The sequence below is a fragment of the Mustela putorius genome, unplaced genomic scaffold, assembly GCF_011764305.1.
Source record: "Mustela putorius furo isolate JIRA1106 unplaced genomic scaffold, ASM1176430v1.1 tig00003898_pilon_pilon_pilon, whole genome shotgun sequence".
Lineage (NCBI taxonomy): Eukaryota > Metazoa > Chordata > Mammalia > Carnivora > Mustelidae > Mustela > Mustela putorius.
The window spans coordinates 17,741,715-17,760,969 of record NW_025422047.1 but is presented as its reverse complement, the minus strand read 5'-3'; the positions used below and the strand labels follow the sequence as shown (position 1 = coordinate 17,760,969).

Below are 19,255 nucleotides of genomic sequence, written 5' to 3'. Positions count from 1 at the left end.
GTACCAAGACATGAAATAAAGCAGCCCACTCTGAGCTTGAATTATGTGACAACTTTCAATCACCTTCAGGCTTAAGAGAACTAACTGCTAGGACTCTCAAACTTATCAGCTGTTTCACAAGGGTGAAGCTTTTATACAACAAGGAATCTGCCTTTACTTCCTTCCTGCTACATACTCCCACATAACTCACATGCGGAAATACAAGAATCTGAAAAATACAAGGTAACAGCTACTTGCCACAATCTCAGCAAATCTTCAACTTCAAGAAATCCACATCCATTACAACTATGTGACAGAGAAACAGATGACACTGATAACTCCGAGACTAAGTAGATACAAAATCCTTAAGGCAACAGCTTTTTTAAAAGATTTATGAGAGAGAGAAAGTGCACATGCAGGCGCCACAAGAGAGAGAGTGGGGAGGGGCAGAAGGAGAGAACCCCAAGCAGACTCGCCTAACACCGGGTGGGCGTAGAGCTAAATCTCAGGACCCTGAGATCATGATGAGAGCTGAAATCAAAACTCAAGACACTTAACCAAATGAGCCACCCACTTGGCCTCACTACAGCTTTATTTAATAAAAATTGATATTTACTATTGCTGAGTTCTTTTAATAAATATGAGCACTTCCTGTATCTGCTTAACATTGTAAAGGACATTAACAGCATAATAGCTTTCTTTGTTTTACTCTAACAGTTTCTACTGTTTGCGAGTTTTTGTCTGCTTCTCAAGGAAAAAAAAACTCAAGGAAAAAAAACCAAGAGGACTCCTAAAAATTCTCTACTTTGTCAGTCTGTATAAAACATTTAAAAGTTAAATTTTGCAAATAAACTTTTGAATTAAAAAATATTTCAGACTTTTAAAGGACTTTAATGAATACTGTCTCCCCTTCCCAATTTTTTCTATTTGTATACACCTTGATGTTTCCAGTTCCCTACCAAATGTCCCTTTAAAAACAGTATTTTTTTAAGTCTCCAGTACTTCTGAGATCTTACATTTCTAGTCTCCACCTGAAACAGATGTTTGTTCATACAAACGTGCACGCGCATGCATACTTTCTCTCTTCTCTGTTCTTGCCCTTCCATGACCAATCCCGTAAACCTCAACTTTTAGGTTTTTGGTAAATGTACATTTTAAAGTCAGTTCTACAGACTTGACATAAGAACATTAAAATCTCTAAGTACTCTCTTAAGCTTCTAGTTCACTAGTGGAGCAATCATAGTCAAGCACAAATAATTTAGTTTTGCTAAAAAAGAGACCACTATTATTTGACTATTAGCACTATTACGGAACTGCAGTCAGATTACTGGAGAGGGGTAAGAGAATGAGAGCTCTACTCAAGACTTCCACCCACATCTGCTCTCTTTAAATCACAGTGAAACTAAAAAGAAGCACAGACCAAAAACTACAAGAATGACAATACTTTTTCAGAAATCTCTGTGACTGGTCAGCACTCAACAGGGGTAGAGTAGGTAAAAATTCACCTTGGGGAAGGCAGGAACTTGTGCCTAGGCTGAGAATTGCAGAGTCCTCATTATAGATTCAGGTGATGACTATACTGAAAGACTTGAACAGACTTTTCAGAAATACAAGACCATTCTAAGAAAGAAAGGAATATTAATCACCCAACTGTTAACTCTAGGTCAGAATTATGCCAATAAAAAGTTGGGGGTGGGGGGTGGAGCAGACCAATAGCAGTGCTTGCCCAATGGTATGCCTCACTGCTCTGCACTATTCTTCAAAATCCTTCAATAACTATTAGACCAGAAGCTACCGGAGCATGTTTTCATCCAGGAGCTTGGAAAGTAAGCCCACCTTAAGCAGTAAGTTGAAGGTAATGTTACACTGGTGTATGATGAAGTGGATCCAGTGAAAGTTTCCAATTCAGTCATGCTCCATTCAGCAAGTAGTTGCTAACAATGTTATATACCTGTTAATACACTAGGGGATACTAGTACACTAGGGTACTGGGGATATAATGGTAAGTAAAAACAAACTTGTGCTCTGCCCTCATGGGGTTTACAGTATGGCTAGGGATAAACAATAATAAACTAGTAAGAGGAAAAGGGGGGAGGCAAAAGGGACAAGTGGTACTAAGGAATGGTACAGGATGCTGAGCGCCTGCACACTGGGAGATTTGACCTAATTAGGGAGATCAGAATGTATGCCTCTGGAAGCCATAAAAAGGCTTAGTGACCATGAAGATCCTCCTTATCACCCTGATACCAGATTGTAAGGTGTCCAACTACTGTCCCCACTTCCCACATCCATCATGGAATTCTTGGGCCAGACTCTAGTATGCAGATACAACTCAACTCCTCCAGCAGATTACTGGTCAAGCATGCTCCATTTGAATCAGCAACCTAGAAATGTCCCATTTACACCACTTTCTTTATTATCTTTGACATTTAACTTCATTAAAACAAGTTCAAAGAAAGATCTGGGGCTCCATATTCCTTTTGCACTTCCACACACTTCAAGGGAGGAAAACAGTAACTAAGATGAGACAGTAACTTAAAATAACCCTTCCCAGCATCCAGTTTCTCTGCCTCCAAACCTCAGTGCTGATAACTGTGTTGCTTGCAGAGGGATCCTTACTTTAATTTTAATTAGCTGGGCCAATGTTTTGCTTTTAACAACGGAGTAGAAAAAATGAATTATAGGGAATGATTTATAAAAATAAAGTTGGCTTGGGCATCGGGGGCTCAGTCGGTTAAGTGCCCAACTCTTGATATCGGCACAGGTCATGATCTCAGGGTCCTGGGATTCAGCCCTGAGACACATTCTGCACAGCGGGGAGTCTGCTTGGGATTCTCTTTCCCTCTCCCTCTGCCCCTCCTTCGTCCCTCTCTCTCTTTTTCTAGTGCATCTTCTCTCAATAAAGAAAACTTTTTTTTTTTTTAAAATCTTATTTATTTATTTGAGAGAGAGACAGTGAGAGAGAGACAGTGAGAGCGAGCATGAGAGGGGAGGAGGTCAGAGGGAGAAGCAGACCCCCGTCAAGCGGGGAGCCCAACACAGGACTTTATCCTAGGACTCTGGGATCATGACCTGAGCGGACGGCAGTTGCTTAACTAACTGAGCCACGTCAACAAATAAATCTTAAAGCCCTCAATAAATAAATCTTAAAAAACTAATAAAGTTGGCTTTATGCTTTCCCCTTTGGCTTTCTTTCCACCATAAAATGGAAGTAAAAGTTTTCTATGTAGCACAGTCTGGGCACCGGCTTCCTACGTTTATAAGGCAGTTCCCTGAAACTGCATTAGCCACACTGGTCTCCTCAAGCACTCCTTTCGTTCCTTAATCACCACCTGCTTTCTGTCCCTGAGCCTACCTCCAAGCCAAGAGAAATGCAGGTATTTTGAGTCAAGTCTAAGCATATTCAGTAAAGTTATAAAATGCAAAAGAAAGAAGACAGTAATTTTGCGCCATTTCTCCATTCTGTAGAAACTGGGTTTTCCTTCCCTGCATATCAGAAAAGGAGTCTGGATGTGCAAAGCAAGTTTGAGGTGAGAACCTTAAACATAAACCTTCCTTACCTGGTTTTCTCTTCCATATTCCACCCGGCCGCTTAAATGTTGACATGTGTCATGGGGCCTGATCACATGCAATGACAGCTCTCCACCTTCCCCCTCCTCAATGGCTCTTGCCTATTTTGCTCTTCTCCCAGGTCAAGTGAGTAACTTGAGTTAAATGGAATCCAGCCAGCCTCACATCTACTCAGCCAAAATCCAGTTGCTTTTAGAGAGAAGGGCAAGGTTGAGCTCTACTTAAATTCACATAGGACTCTCTTAACCCTGGCACAGAGAGGGGTTGTTATAGCAAATTCATCCTTCCCTAAGATTGTATCTCAAGCTCTCACCAAAGTTACTAAGTTTCTAGGGCAGAGAAGGCCAAAGGCTACAGCTTAACTGCGTGTTCAGATGCATTCTTGACAATGCCCTTGTTCCTGATGTAAGGTAGCCCTTATAGTTATCAGAGATCCTTCTCAGGATTTGAACCTCAAGGAGGCTCATGGTGTAAACAATGTCAGTGAATGATCTTAGTCATCTGGAGTAAGAGGAGGGACCTTGCAACTCAAACACCAAAGTCTAACAAGCCCTTGCCTGCTACCAGTAACCAGTGTGTGCAATAGAACAAACTTAGGAAGTCAAAGAAAGGATTGCTTGGCTTCTAACAAAGTATCCAAAAACTCTTCTACTCCCCAAAAAACTCTTCCACTCCTAACTTCTGTTCTTAAATTGTCTGAAGCTTTGCCTAAATACACGTTAACATTAGGGACTTGCATTTGCCTTTGGCTGTTTAAAAAGCCAGTATGCGGGATGCCTGGGTGGCTCAGTCAGCTAAGCAGCTGCCTTCGACTCAGGTCGTGATCCCAGGATGAGCATCGGGCTCCTTGCTCAGTGGGGAACCCACTTCTCCCTTTGCCTCTCTGGGCTACTCTGCCTGCTTGTGCTCTCTCTCTTTCTGACCAATAAATAAAATCTTAAAAAGTCATTATGTTCATTTTGATGCTCATCTCTAGTTGCTATTTCTTCTAGGGTATCTGTATTAGAATAGAAAGAACTCCACAGATGAGATAAATAGGTCAAAAAATCTTTAAAGACCCTTCCAATTCTCAGTCTATCATCTATGAAAGCCCCATACAAGTCTTTTACTTCACTGGTCATTTGTTCCTAAGCACTTATTACGGTGGTATGCCCAGACTGGGGGATATGTGATTCAAACTGCTGTATATTAAACATTAAACAAACACAATCCTCTCTATATATTTATGGCTAGAAATTTAAAAATAATTATAATAACCCTTCATCCCCTCTCTTATCTTTCTCCTGCCTAAGCCTTCATTTCTAAGACTCCTCTCCTAACTCATGTTAAGGAAAACACTGGTGCATGTATATAAACAGGAGACATGTGGGCAGCCTCCTTCTTCAAGTATCTTTGGCCATATGAGGATTCCAACCAGATGAAAATATAAAATTTCTGTAGCAGTCAGGATAGGTTAGAAAATTGTATAGTTAACAAATAACCCCCAACATCTACTGACTTACAAGAGAAGTTTTAAGTCTTGCTAATGCATCAAGTCCCAACACAGCTGTCATACAAGTTGTCAAAGTAACTACTAGCTCTGTCCACTGCAAAGAACAAAGAACAGGGAATATTTCGCTGCTCTAAAGCTTCCATCCAAAACACACTTCACTTCTGCTCACCTTTTACTGACCAAGGCAGATCACATGGTCACACCTACTTCAAGGCAGTAGGAAAATGCAATCTCAACATAGTTTCAGTAGCAGAGAACCAAGATGTTCTGAACAGCTTTGACTAAAACAGCTTCAATTCTACCATCCATCCATTTTTATTCTACAAAACCTTGCTGAGTGCTTATCATATGCCAGATGTTGTTTTTGGCATAAAGGTATAGCAGGGGTCAAAACAGGTTAAAAAAACAACAACAAAGAAATCACCCTGACCTCATGGAGCACAAACTCCTAGGTCATTGTAGTTGCTTCCTCTCTGTCCCACTAACTTCTTCCTCCTCTCTTTTCTAATACTATTCTCCTTCCCTGTCTCGGGCCATTCTTTCCTAGTCTAGTCTAATCTCTATTCTTCAGGTGCCTCTACTCTTCTAGGGTACCATTTCCCAGGGCATCACCTTACCACTTTCCCCTCTCTTCGCTTTATTGTATGTAACTCTATTTTATTTTTTTTTAATTTTTTTAAAAGATTTTATTTATTTATTTGACAGAGATCACAAGTAGGCAGAGAGGCAGGCAGAGAGAGAGAGGAAGAAGCAGGCTCCCCGCTGAGCAGAGAGCCTGATGTGGGGCTTGATCCCAGGGTCCTCGGATCATGACCTGAGCCGAAGGCAGAGGCTTTAACCCACTGAGCCACCCAGGCGCCCCTGTAACTCTATTTTAAAATAAAAGGTTTGAGGGGTGCCTTCGTCGCTCAGTCAGCTAAACGGCTGCCTTTGGCTCAAGTCATGATCTCATGGTCCTGGGATTGAGTTCTGCATCAGGCTCCCTGCTTAGCAGGCAGCCTGCTTCTCCCTCTCCCTCTGCCTGCCGCTCTCCCCGCTTATCCTCTAATAAAATCTTTTAAAAAATAAAATAAAAGGTTTGAGGGGCACTGGGTGGCTCAGTCAGCTGAGTGTCTGACTCTTGATTTCAGCTCAGGCTGTGATCTTGGTATCATGGGATCAAGCCCCACATTGGAATCCACACTCAGCAGCTTGAGTTTCTCTCCCTCTAGCCCTCCCTCTACTCTAAGTAAACAAATCTTTTTTAAAAAATAAATAAAAGATTTGAAACTCAGTTGCTTTACTAATACTTTCTGAGCATAGTACCTGGGTGCTTAGTAGGTACTTTATAAACTACTAACTGAATTAATGTAAACAGCAGATTTTATTTGATAGTAAAACATTCTGCAGAGAACAAGCTCTAGCCTCAACTTCCTCAGAATCTGCTCACACTTTGACCCACTGGGGGAACATCAGTGATGACTCCTAGATATGGTACTTTCCTTTCCAGGAATTCCCCCCAGGAGCTTCACTGTACGGTAAACACATAGATTTGTCAATATGTGAAGAAAGCAAGGATTTCAAATAACTCAGACTGAAGAAAAAAAAAGAAAACTTCAACTTTGTTATAGCTCCTCTTTTATTCTGTTGAGGTAGTAAGAAGGAATTATGCCACTGAAAATAGTGTCTTATATTAGCAGACAAGCAGGATTCTATAAAAAGTCCCATTAGCCCATGTGATACCAAGTAGGTATTGTGAAGATATGTGAGACTTTGACATTATTCTGATTATTCTTCAGTCCATCCTAGCAGGCTCTATGGCATTTAGCACCACAGCTTTCCAGACTGCACACCAAATATAACTGCTGTCATTTTTCAGCTAACCCTAGTGAGGGTATGAAGAAGGCCACAACATGCAAGGCCATCCATATAAAATATTTCTGGACTCTCATCAAAGGGAGAACCACATGCTTTATTGGTGAGTACCAAATTTTTAAAAAAATGAATCAGAATAGCATATAACTTTCCTGGAATATCCTTCTTCCTTTGTTTCTCATTTTCTTCAAAGCTGAACAAAGCTTACAAGATTAAAAAAAAAAAAAAAAAGTGTAAGTTTCCTATCAGATTCACACTGAAGTTTCATACTACTGAAAAATTCCTCTCTGGTTTTACTATAACCATATTAAAAGGGGGTAAAAATGAGTTAAGGAGATGTAACATCTAGTCCAGGGTCCATGGCTAAATTAGCTTATAATCAAAGCATTTCTAGGCCTCAGTTCCTCATCAGGAAAATGATGTAGCTAAACTACATGACTTCTATGGCCTCTTCCAGTTCAGGATTTCCACTTCTTTTTTTTTTTTTTTAAAGATTTTATTTATTTGACAGAGAGAAATCACAAGTAGTCAGAGAGGCAGGCAGAGAGAGAGAGGGAAGCAGACTCCCTGCTGAGCAGAGAGCCCGATGCGGGACTCGATCCCAGGACCCTGAGATCACAACCCGAGCCGAAGGCAGCGGCTTAACCCACTGAGCCACCCAGGCGCCCCAGGATTTCCACTTCTTATTAGAATGCAGAAAAATTACAAAACACCATTACTCACACCATATAACATGATAAGATAGATAAGCTACAATACCGTAGTTTTTGAAAAACCCATCAGGAAAGCTAAAGATGCAAAGAAATCTAAATAAACTAAATTCTAGAAAATATTAAGCCTTTCATAAAAGAGACCATGGCTATTCTCATTCCTGGCAAAGTGGCAAAGCAAGGAAATTTCCACTAACAGAACTGAGAAGAAACCAGCCAAATTTGTAACCAACTTTTAATAGCTGAATGTGGTTGCAATTAACAGATTAGAATTCAGAGGAGGCCCAGCTATAAGTCCTACCTGCCAATTCCTTCCCACAGGTCATCACAGAGAGCTGAAGTCTGAGGGCAAGGCAGGAAAGCTAAGAGAGTATCTCATAAAATATACAGGCCTCCACCACATCCAAGGCAGCTGCTCTGAAGGTGGAGGACAAGTCAAAAAGCATGAGATAAACCCCTCCAATGCATTCTGAGTACAAGGCAGATAGTATCCCTAAGGCAAATAAACAGGGCACAAACATGAAGTAAAGAAAAACTGAGGTGAGGGGTGCCTGAGTGGCTCAGGGTTAAGCCTCTGCCTTCATCTCAGATCACGATTTCAGGGTCCTGGGATCGATCCCTGCATCAGGCTGTCTGCTCAGCGGGGAGCCTGCTTCCCCCTCACTCTCTGCCTGCAGCTCTGCCTACTTGTGATCTCTCTGTGTCTAGAGAAGGAAAGAAAAGAAAAGAAAAAGAAAAAGAAAAAGAAAAAGAAAAAGGAAAAGAAAAAGAAAAAGAAAACGAAAACGAAAACCTGAGGTGGTATTGGAGAGCAAAGAAAATATCCAAGCAGTCCAAAGAGCTGCTGGCAGCTAAGCTGAACAGGTTCAGAAAGCTGACAGGATAGAAGTATAAGAAGATCATAGAAAAAATTTTCTAAAACCGAGGTGTCTGGGTGGCACAGTTGGTTAAGTGTCCAACTCTTGGTTTCAGCTCAGGTCATGATCCAGGGCTGTGAGATTGAGCCCCATGTTAGGGTCTCTGCTCATTCCAGAGTCTACTTGAGATCCTCTCTCCCTCTCCCTCTGCCCCTCCTGCTCTCTCTCTCTAAAATAGATAAATCTTTAAAAAACAAAACAAGGTGGCATGGGTAGCTCCGTCAGTTAAGCATCTACCACTGGCTCAGGTCTTGATCACAGGGTCCTGGGATCGAGTCCTACATCAGGCTCCTTGCCTAGGGGGGAACCTGCTTATTCCTCTGCCTGGTGCTCCGCCCGCTTGGGCATGTGTGCACTCTCTCTTGACAAAATCTTTTTAAAAAATAAATAAGTAACAAAACAAAACTTAACAATTTTCCAAAACTGACAAAAGATACCAACTCACAGACCGAAGTACTCAAATGAACTACAGGCAGAATAAGTAAAAGAAACCCATACCTAGGTCTATCATAGCCAAACTGTTGAAAATGGTGAGGGGGGGGTGGGGAGAGCAACTGTTAAAAGGAACCAGGTGAAAGAGTTAACTATATACTAGTAAGTACAACAGGAGGGATACCTGATTTATCACTAGAAATGATGAAAGCCAGAATCTGACAAGAGAACATCATTTTTCAAGTGCCAAAAAGAGAAATATCAACCTAGAATTTTGTACCTAGGGAAATGAAGATGAAATGAAGATCTTCATTCAAAAATGAAGACGAAATAAAGACATTTTCAAAGGGACAAAAGTGAAAAGAATTGGTCTTCCTCACAATGTGGGAAACAAAGGCGGAAGAATTATTAAATTTCCTTACTACCTACAGCCCACTGACTAGTCCTTGAAGCACGCAGAGTGACATTCCTCTAGGGACTCAACTGCCTCCACGTTAACACTTTGCCAAGGGCAAAAGGCAATCCTAGTTCGACACCCCCACCCACCAGATCCAGTAAGCCTACTTTAACATATTAAAATTCTTTTGGAAACTCCCTTTATCTCTAAAACCCCCAAGATACATGTTAGCAATCACCTCTCCCCCCACCCCGCAACCCAAGGATATGGCCCCCAATATACATCCGAAGGGTCTCATGACTAAGGTTTTATTAGACAGTAATAAACGATCTTTTCCTAACAATAGGTAGCCCCTTCAAGGTCCTGGAAACCTTGCTTCCAAATTCCTTTGAGACTTACGCTATCCCTAACCCCCTCCCAACTTGAATTATATAACAGGGCACGCTTCATGACCCCGGTGCAGCTCTTTCTGCCCATGGGTCCTGTCCCTGTGCCTTAATAAAATCACCTGTTTGCACCAAAGATGTCTCAAGAATTTCTTGGTCATCAGCTTTGAACCCTAACATCTTTCCTATAGCGCTTCAGAGTTTTGCTAAAGAAATGTTAAAAGTTCTTATGCTGAAGGAAAATGACAACAAATGGAACCTGCATAAAGGAACAAGAGCTCCAGAAAGGATAATTAGAAAATATAAAAGGTCTTTAAAAAACAAAAACAAAACAAAAAAAAAAAAAAAAGAAAAATTTATATCTACATGTTTATTATTATTTTTTAAGATTTTTATTTATTTATTTGACAGAGATCACAAGCAGGCAGAGAAGCAGGCAGAGAGAGGGGGAAGCAGGCTCCCCGCTGAGCAGAGAGCCCAATGCAGGGCTCCATCCCAGGACCCTGAGATCATGACCTGAGCCGAAGGCAGAGGCTTAACCAACTGAACCACCCAGGCGCCCCTACATGTTTATTATTTTTTTAAAGATTTTATTTATTTGAGAGAGCGCACATGCACACAAGCAGGGGGGAGAGGCAGAGGGAGAAGGAGCAGACTCCCCCAGCTGAGCAGGGGCCTGTCACAGGACTCAATCCCAGGACCCTGGGATCATGACCTGAGCCAAAGGCAGATGCTTAACCAACTGAGCCACCCAAGCACCCCCTGTCTACAGGTTGAAATGTCTTTAAGAGACTACTGATTATTTAAAGCAAAATAATAATGTATTACAAGGTTTATAACACATTTAGAAATAGAAAATAACAAGCTCTCAGTGTTGGAAGGGGGTGAACCGAATCATGTTATCATAAGGTTTACAGTATTGGTGAAATAGTTTAGATTATTTTTTAAAAATTATGATAACTACTGAAAGGCTCATGGGTCATCTTTAAACACCTTCCTTTTTGGTCATTATGTTTACTTAGTAACATGCCCATCAATGGAGAGTAAAAGGAAGGTTAAAAAGAAAACTAAATAAATCACCAACTGCAAGTAGTTTTTGTGTACTTTTACATCAATCATAATATAAACCAGTATGTTAACATTAAAGTGCCATCACAGATTCATGGATAGTTCCAAAGGAAATGGAAATTAACCATGTTAATCAAGGTAAACATACATATTTTAACTGAAATAACTTTGAGGGGCTGTACTTCCCTGCTTTAAAAGTATACACTTTCAAGACAGTAAAAAACTGTATTATGGACTATGGCCCCAAAGTTCAAACTGGAGGACATAAGTAAGTTTGGCACATCTCTATCCCACATTATCAACTATTATAAAAGCAATTAGTGGGGAAAAAAAGGATTTGTTTATATAATAAAGACCCTGAACATGAGAACAGCATTTTTAATATCTGAATTTTCAAAGAATATAAAAAACAAAAATAACAAGCTTGATTAAGAATGTATTATGCATAAAGCAGTGTACTGGACATATACTCTTATAATAAATCCTAACTAGACTGTATGGGTTTTATGCACTTTACTTCAGAGAATTTAAATAATACATTCAACATTACACATCAATGAAAGAACTATGATTTGAATCTCAGATTCAAAAGCCCAAGATCTTCTTTCAAATAATGATGAATTTTTTTTTTACTGACCAGGACACCAAGAGAACTTGGTGATAGATTAGATATGGGGGATAAGGGGAAGAGGATTTAAGAATAACTCCTACATGCCAATTACTGAGATGGGGAAAACTGGGAGAATGATACGGGAAAAAGAATTCTATTTTGGATACGTTAAGCCTATTCATGAAGTGTCTACTTAAATAAGTGAGTGGTAACATCAAGCACGCAATTGGATAATGTGTCTGAAGTTCAGGCAAGAAGTCTAAATGTAAGTCTGAGAATTACTCACAGGTAGATAATACTTAATAAATTGAATGAGACCACTTGGGGAAAGAATTTAGAAAGGTGGAGGAGGGCAGGAACTAAACTCTGGGATATGCTAATACATGAAGGCAAGAAGATGACAGAAGCCTGTAAAAACTTATGCCAAAGTGTGAAGTAGGAGAAAAACAAGAATAAGTTTTATAAGCTAAGAAAAGCAGGTGAATATGCAGAAAACAATGGTCCACTATATTGAAAGCTGTCACAAGATCCTGTAAGATGGATTTGGTAAATTAAAGTCTTGATTAGAGCAATTTCAAGTGGTGAGATGGTTTAACAGAAGTCAATCCGGAACAGGTTGAGGAGCAAAGTGAAGAGAACACACAAAGACAACTCTTGAAAATTTGCTTGAAGAATGATCAGAGAAATGAGAAACTAGACAATAGCTAAAAGAGAAAATGGAATCTGAGAGGGTTTGTAACAGATTTCTATATCCACACTGTTCAATATGGTAGACAATTACGGAATAAATGAAATCTGGTGAGCAGGGCTGAGAAACTAATTTTTTTCTAAATACATTTTTATTTATTTATTTTTATTTATTTGACAGAGACACAACCAGAGAGGGAACTCGAGCTGGGGGAGTGGGAAAGGGAGAAGCAGGCTTCCCACTGAGCAGGGAGCCCGACACAGGGCTCGATCCCAGGACCCGAGGACCATGCCCTGAGCCGAAGGCAGATGCTTAACGACTGAGCCAACCAGATGCCCCATACATTTTTACTTAAATAGCCACACATGGGGTGCCTGGGTGGCTCAGTCAGTTAAGCATCCATCTGCCTTAGGCTCAGATCACGATCCCAGAGTTCCAGGATCAAACCCACATGGGGTTCCCTGCTTAGGCAGGGAGTCTGCTTCTCCCTCTGACCCTTCCTCCTTCCCCCCAACCATGCTCTCTTTCACTCACTCTCAAATAAATAAAATCTTTTTTAAAAAAATAAATAAATAGGGTCGCCTGGGTGGCTCAGTGGATTAAGCCTTTGCCTTCAGCTCAGGGGTCATGATCTCAGGGTCCTGGGATGGAGCCCTGCATCAGGCTCTCTGCTTAGTGGGAAGCCTGCTTTCCCCTCTCCCTCTGCCTGCCTCTCTGCCTATTTGTGACCTCTCTCTCTCTCTCAAATAAATTTTTAAAATCTTACAAAATGAATAAATAAATAAATAGCCACATGTAGCCAGTAGCTACCAGACTGGACAGTATAGTTCAGGGCACATTTGTATACTAATAAATACAACCCAACAGAAAGGGGAAAATGCATGATGCAAGAAAGAGATGAGTCCTTAAGAAGTGAAGGGAAGGAATCCAAAGCAAAAGCGGAAGAATCTACCTACAAGGGATCAACATGAGTGAAGCAAAGCCTGAAGTTAGAGCAACCAGTGGGAACTGATTAAATTTAACATCAGAGTATCACTTAAGCCTGGTTGAAATCTCAAGCAGAAGAATAAATTACAGAAGGCTAGAAAAGCTAAGCAGGAGAGCTTGGGAAGGTAATCTGTATCTACTGAGTATACATTCAGTGCCAGGCATTTTCTGTGACAAATTATTTTGCTACTCAAAACCATAAAGTGCCTGGTCAGTCTTACTTTATAAACAAGAGTACGGATGCTCTGAGAAGTAAAGCAACTTCACCGAAATCACATATATAGTAAATGTCAAGATTTAGTCACAGGCCAGTCTGATTTACTTTAGGGTTAGAATCTTACCACTACCTAAGGTGGCAGGTTAAGAACCAATGTTTCCACACCTGGAAATAACATTAAAAAACGGCAGATAAATCTGGCAGCTAACAAGTACCAATGAGCCTGGAAGTAGTAGGCCAGAGGTAAAAACGGTCCCCTCCATGCTATCTATAAGCTAATTAAGGAACATTTATTTAACAACTATTTTTTAATCTAAGTGAAAATGCCCTTATTAAGACAAACAGGAAAACACATTCTTGCAACTTATCTATTTTACAAAAGTATCAATCAGAAAACTGGCAGTGCTTTATAGTAACTACAAAATCGTATCTGGGCAAAAAAAAAATCCTATCTGGACATACTGAAAAAGTAGGCAGTTAGAAACTGACCCTCTCTCCAATTTGTAAATGAAGGAGGAAATTATTAAACTGAGCCTAATCAGTTATTAAATTACAGATTAGATTACTTTAAATTTAGTGTCAACATAAATCACCCAGATCTGAGCTGTCCAATATGGTAGCCACTAGCTACTTGCAGCTATTTAAAAATAATTAAAATTAAAAATTCAGTTCCTCAGGTGCACTAGCCACCATTGTTAAGTGCTCAACAGTCACATGCGGCTAGTTGGCTACTTCAATGGACAACAAAGAATAGAGTCTTCCATCATCATAGAAAGTGCTACTGAACAGTCATTAGATCTTCAATTTTTCTTTTGACTTTTTTCAGGAGAGCCAATAAAAGGAATAACTCAGAAGATCTGAGTTTTCCAAATCAGCACTAGCCAGCTGAGCAACGATGTATGTGTATCATTTAATAGTGCTTCTAGAAATGAATGTGCATTTGAATCACCTAAGAATCCTGTGAAAATGTAGATTCTAATTCAGTAGGTCTTGGGATGGAGTCAAGAATTCTGCACTAACATATTCGTAGGTGATGTTAATACTGCTGGTCCAGCAATCACATTTTGTGTACTAAGATTTTAGTTCTCTCTGGGCCTCAGTTTCCTCAGCTGTCAAGTAACTGGAAAAAGACAATGGTCATGAACTCCCTGTAAACACTAACATGTAGTTTGTACAGAATGAAATGCAGAGATTTCGCTTTTTGCAGAGGAAGGTTCTTCCCTGAAGTAAATGCCAGGATTCTAACAAACAATATTTGTGCTACCATTTTTTTTTCCATGAAAAGCCATTCTAAATTTAAATGAAAAGCAATGGGAAAATGTGATTTGCCATATAAATATTCAATCTCTGTACAACTTTTCAGAAATGGATTTAAAAGGCTGACGTGTATGAAAGACAAACCACTAAGAATCACCAGAGGGACACACTGTATTTTCTAAATACACAGCTCATGGAAGAAGAAAAACAAAAACAAAAACAACAACAAAAAAAAAAAAAATGCAGGACTCAGCCTGTACTACTGTTACCTTAAAAACATCAGTTCTACATGAAAAGCAACTCCCTGGAAAAAGCCATTAACTACAATAACATTACTGTTGTTTTGTTTTTGTGAAGTTTCAGTCAAGGATCTGAGCAATAAAAAAGTGACCAAAATCCCCATGCCACCAACAGGCAACAAAGTAATGTTAACAGTCCACAGAACAGGCTGAAAGAGCTGACACAGGGCAGCCAACAATGCCACAAAGAACTACCCTTGGGACAGCCTCCTATTTCAACGGGGGCCCTACAGTCAAACATGGCTCAAAAGGGCAATGCAAACAATGAAATGGACAGCAGTGGTGTGGCTCACCATTTCATAAAGCAGTATCTCATAAAAAGGAGACAGCCTAAAATATCCAGTCTATTAATAAATTCTGAATTATGCATGATAGGTAATTACTTATATTCTTAAAAACAAACAAACAAAAAATTGGAGGGCTCCTGCGTGGCTCTAGGTGGTTAAGCATCTGCCTTTGCCTCAGGTCATGATTCCAGGGTCCTGGGATCTATTCCCCTGGCAGGCTCTCTGCCCAGTGGGGAATCTGCTTCTCCCTCTCTCTCCCCCTCAATGCTTCCCCTGCCTCTGTGCTCTTGAATAAATAAATAAAAACTTGAAAAACAACAACAACCCTGAAAACACATGTTCAACTTCTAGGTGATAGGATGTTTTGAAAATCTACACTTTTTTATATTTATATTTTTATATTTCCTTTAATAAGAAATATATTTTAAAGTTTAAATTAAATGTCATTAAAGTTCTTCTATATAAATCATGTCAGGCACTTCCAAAATCTTTCCAAAGATTTAATTCACTTTAACAATACACTTTACTACTTAGGAAACTCTTCAAATAAATCACTTTGAGAAGATAAACAGTGTATTAAAAAAACCTAAGACATGAGGAGTTTTTTCTTCTCACTTTTAAAACAAACTGCTATTCTCACTCTTTTTTTCTTCCCAACCTTAATTTAGGACAACCTGCTAAAAGGTGGCTTTTAAAAATCAGTCAAAATATCTTATTACCAAATTTCAGTGTGGGTCCTAAATTTGGAACTGTACATTCTGCTTATCTTTAAAAAAGACTGATGAGGGTCGCCTGGCTGACTCAGTTGGTGGAACATATGACTCTTGATCTCAGGGTTGTGGGTTCAAGCCCCATGATGTGTGTAGATATTACTTAAAAATAAATTTTTTAAATTTTAAAAAAGATGGAAAAGTGCCTGTAATACTTACTTCAAGTTGTCTTTATTAAAACAGAAAATTCATATATATCATAAATACACATAGAAAATCCATACAGATTGGGAGAAAGCACTATTGTATAATTCTGTCTGAATGAAATGTTCATGTTCAGAGCTATATCCAATTAATACTTCTGCACTTTTACGACACTTAAACTAGTTTCTAGATATTATAAAGGTAACTTTTACATTACCAATGAGAACATAAGCCTAATTTCTACTCACACCATAAAAATTCTTTTATAAATAATCTGTAAATCTTTCTCAATAAGAGAAAACTGCTAGTATCAAACTTTTAACAACTGACCAGCAATTAATTTCACCTTTTCCTCTCAACAAATGTTATAAAATTCCACCTGTAGGATATCTGATCTCCTTTTAAAATGCAATTTAAGAAACCATTACTCTTAGAGAAACTGTGGTTCTTTTTGAGAGAGAATTATAATGTGGATAGAAACATTTTAGCCCTATCATTTAAAAAAATACAGTGTATAAAAAAAAGGGCCACGTAGCAGTCCGTGGGCAGTATGAGTCATCACCCAACTCAAAACTTGCAGCACTTCTGAGCTTCCTCCTACCAGACCCCATCCCCTTCACCAATGTACCCTGAGTCAGCAAACCTCACTATTTTGTCAGTTATGAATTCTCACGATGTTTAAATGAACTTATGCAAAACACTGCAACACATTTAGTACTAACACTTGTCATAAGAACATGTACTGTTTCTTTTACAAAATTAACCCGTCTTCAAATCAATCTTCGATTCTTTCTCAATCACAAATAGTCAAACACTACATTGAATCCTCCTTTCCAAGTAACCAAACTCCAAAATATATATAAAGGGTATTTTTATAAACAATTCTCTGTTTGCCAGTTGTTTTTTTCCTGAACAGTAAAATCTAAATAATAAGACATATCCTGCTCAAATCTGGCATATTTCCTAGATGACTGCAATTACTGAATTTAGAACACCAATAAGCAATTTTACAAGTTTCACCAGGCAATTCTTATTAAGTGATGTAACACATATATGTGAAAGGACTTTACACTCCCTGGCACATAGCAAGCAAACCCTTCATAAACGTGTTTGAACCCGTTAGCGATCTTAGAGATTCTTCCACCCAACTCAAGATTATTTTTCAAACGTTAAAATCTGACATCTCTAATAATAAACTCTAGAGGTAGTTGCTTTTCAGGGCCAGGCCCTGTTTGGATTGGACCCTACATTCTTCTAGTCAAATTACGGTTTCCACCTCAGTTTCCCAAGGTTGAAGAGAGAGACTATGTCCAAGCAGAACCTTAAAAACTAACAAGGCTAGAAGCAGCAGCAATCAGAAAATTACTCTGGAGAGGTCTGCACTCCATTTTGTCCCCCCGTTAATTTTTTTTTTTTCCCCTTGACAAATCATCTTCTATCGTTAAAAAAAAAAAAAAAAGTTAATACTGACTTTTAAGAGCATTTTTAGCATTGAGGAAAAGAACAGGAATTTTGGTGCAAATGCAGTAAGGCTTCTAATTCCACCACTTCACTGGACCTTTGCCAATGAGCAAGCTAAAGAGAAAATAAAACAGGAAAGGAATCAAAAAGATCCTGCTTCACAGAGCTCCCACGTAACACCTGAACCAGTGGAGTCCTACGAAGCCGAGGAACAAAAGGCGGCCAAGAGACCTCTACTCCTCCACGCACCTCACCGAGGCAGGCAGAAACGCACGGCCAAGCCAAGAGGCCCTTTCCGGTGACGGACAAAACAAGTTCCCACTGAGGCACTTTCACAGACCAGCGCTCCGCGTCCCGAACAGCCAGGGAAAGGCTGCAGCAGGGTGGGGGAGCGGGGGAGCAGAGAAATGAGCAATTCCGAGCCGGACAAGTTTTCTGTACCTCGTTTACGGCCAGAACTCAGAACTTGGGCAGAGGACTCCGGGGCTCCGAGACCGGCCGGGCGAGCGGAGCGCGCTACGCAGTTCGCCGAGTCCGCCGGGGACTTTGCCCGGCCGGAGTCAGCTGAGGCCGAGTCACCCGAGTGGGATGGGGGAGGAGACGCGGGAGCATTTCGAGGGCAGCGCGCCAGGAAGGCGAGACTCCGCGCCACCTCACGCTCCCCGGGCCGCCCCTCCCGGCCGCCGCCCCTCGCCCGCCGCCCGCCCGCCGGGGCGGGCTTCGAACCCGCGGAACCGCGCGCGGGCGGCGGCGCCGCAGCCGAGCGGCGGGGCCCCGGGGCTGGCGGGCGCGGCCCGGCCGGGAGGCCGGCGAGGGGCGTGCCGGGTGGGAGGGGCGCGCCGGCCGCTCCGCCGGCCCCACGCGGGGACCCCGGCCCGCCGCCCGCCAGCCCGCCAGCCCGCGCCGGGACGCGCCGGCCAGGCCCGAGCGGGCGGGCCGGCGGGCGGACGGGCGGGCGGGCCGGAGACGGAACAAAAGCGCCTTTGTTGAGCGGCGGCCGCCGGAGGGTCACACACAATGGAGGAGGGAGCCGGCTCCGCCGCCGCCGCCGGGCCCGCCGCGGCGCCCTTCCGCGCCGCCCCGCCAGCGCGCCCCGCACACGTACACACACACACACGCACTCACGGGACTTCTCCGGCTCATCGAGGGAGTGCGGGGCCCGCGGACAGCCCCCAGTGTCGGCTCAGGTCTCCGGCTGTGCTGGCGGCAGCGGCGTCTCCGAGGCTCTCGCTTTGCCGCAGTCGCCGCCATGTAACCCCGACCCGCGAGAGAGGGCGAGGAAGAGGGGGCGGGGTTTTCGCGAGCCACGCCCCCTCGCGTCACAGGCTCACTCCACGGGTTCCCCCGCCCCCGCCCGGCCCCGAGCGCTTGCACGCGCCGGAATTTCCAACGCTGGTGACTGGGCTCGGTACGCTACGGGGGCGGTGGGAGAGGCACGCGGTCTAGTCAGCCGCTTCCGGGGGGCTGGGACGGGGGCTGGCGGGCAGGTGGGCAGATAGGCCCTCCTAGCTCTGCCCTTAGCCCAGCACTACAGCTCAAAGTGACCAAACTCCTTGGAGGGGAGTGGGGGCGGTGGTTTACCGCGCACCTCCGACTGGCAAGCAACTGGGCGATCCGAGAGGAGCTAGCCTCCGTCCATGTGCCTAGGGATGGGCCCGGAACACTATAGGGTGGGCCTGAAGATGGATTGGCTAGAAGGCAACAGCCGAAGTACCAGGCGAACGCTGTTG

The 19,255-nt window shown here is 42.0% G+C and overlaps 1 protein-coding gene across 3 annotated transcripts in view; it reads right to left on the bottom strand.

The window, feature by feature from the left end:
* Nucleotides 1-18,820, bottom strand: part of MAPK6 (mitogen-activated protein kinase 6) — a 38,130-nt gene extending 19,310 nt beyond the window's left edge. Inside the window, exon 1 of one of the 3 annotated variants that reach the window (XM_045067640.1) lies at nt 18,651-18,820. The gene's annotated coding sequence lies outside the window, so the exon portion shown is untranslated. Of the gene's footprint in view, nt 1-17,966; nt 18,221-18,650 lie in introns of those variants that run through there. The other 2 variants (XM_004755413.3, XM_004755414.3) reach the window with 2 other exon arrangements.
* Nucleotides 18,821-19,255: the final 435 nt, after the last annotated feature.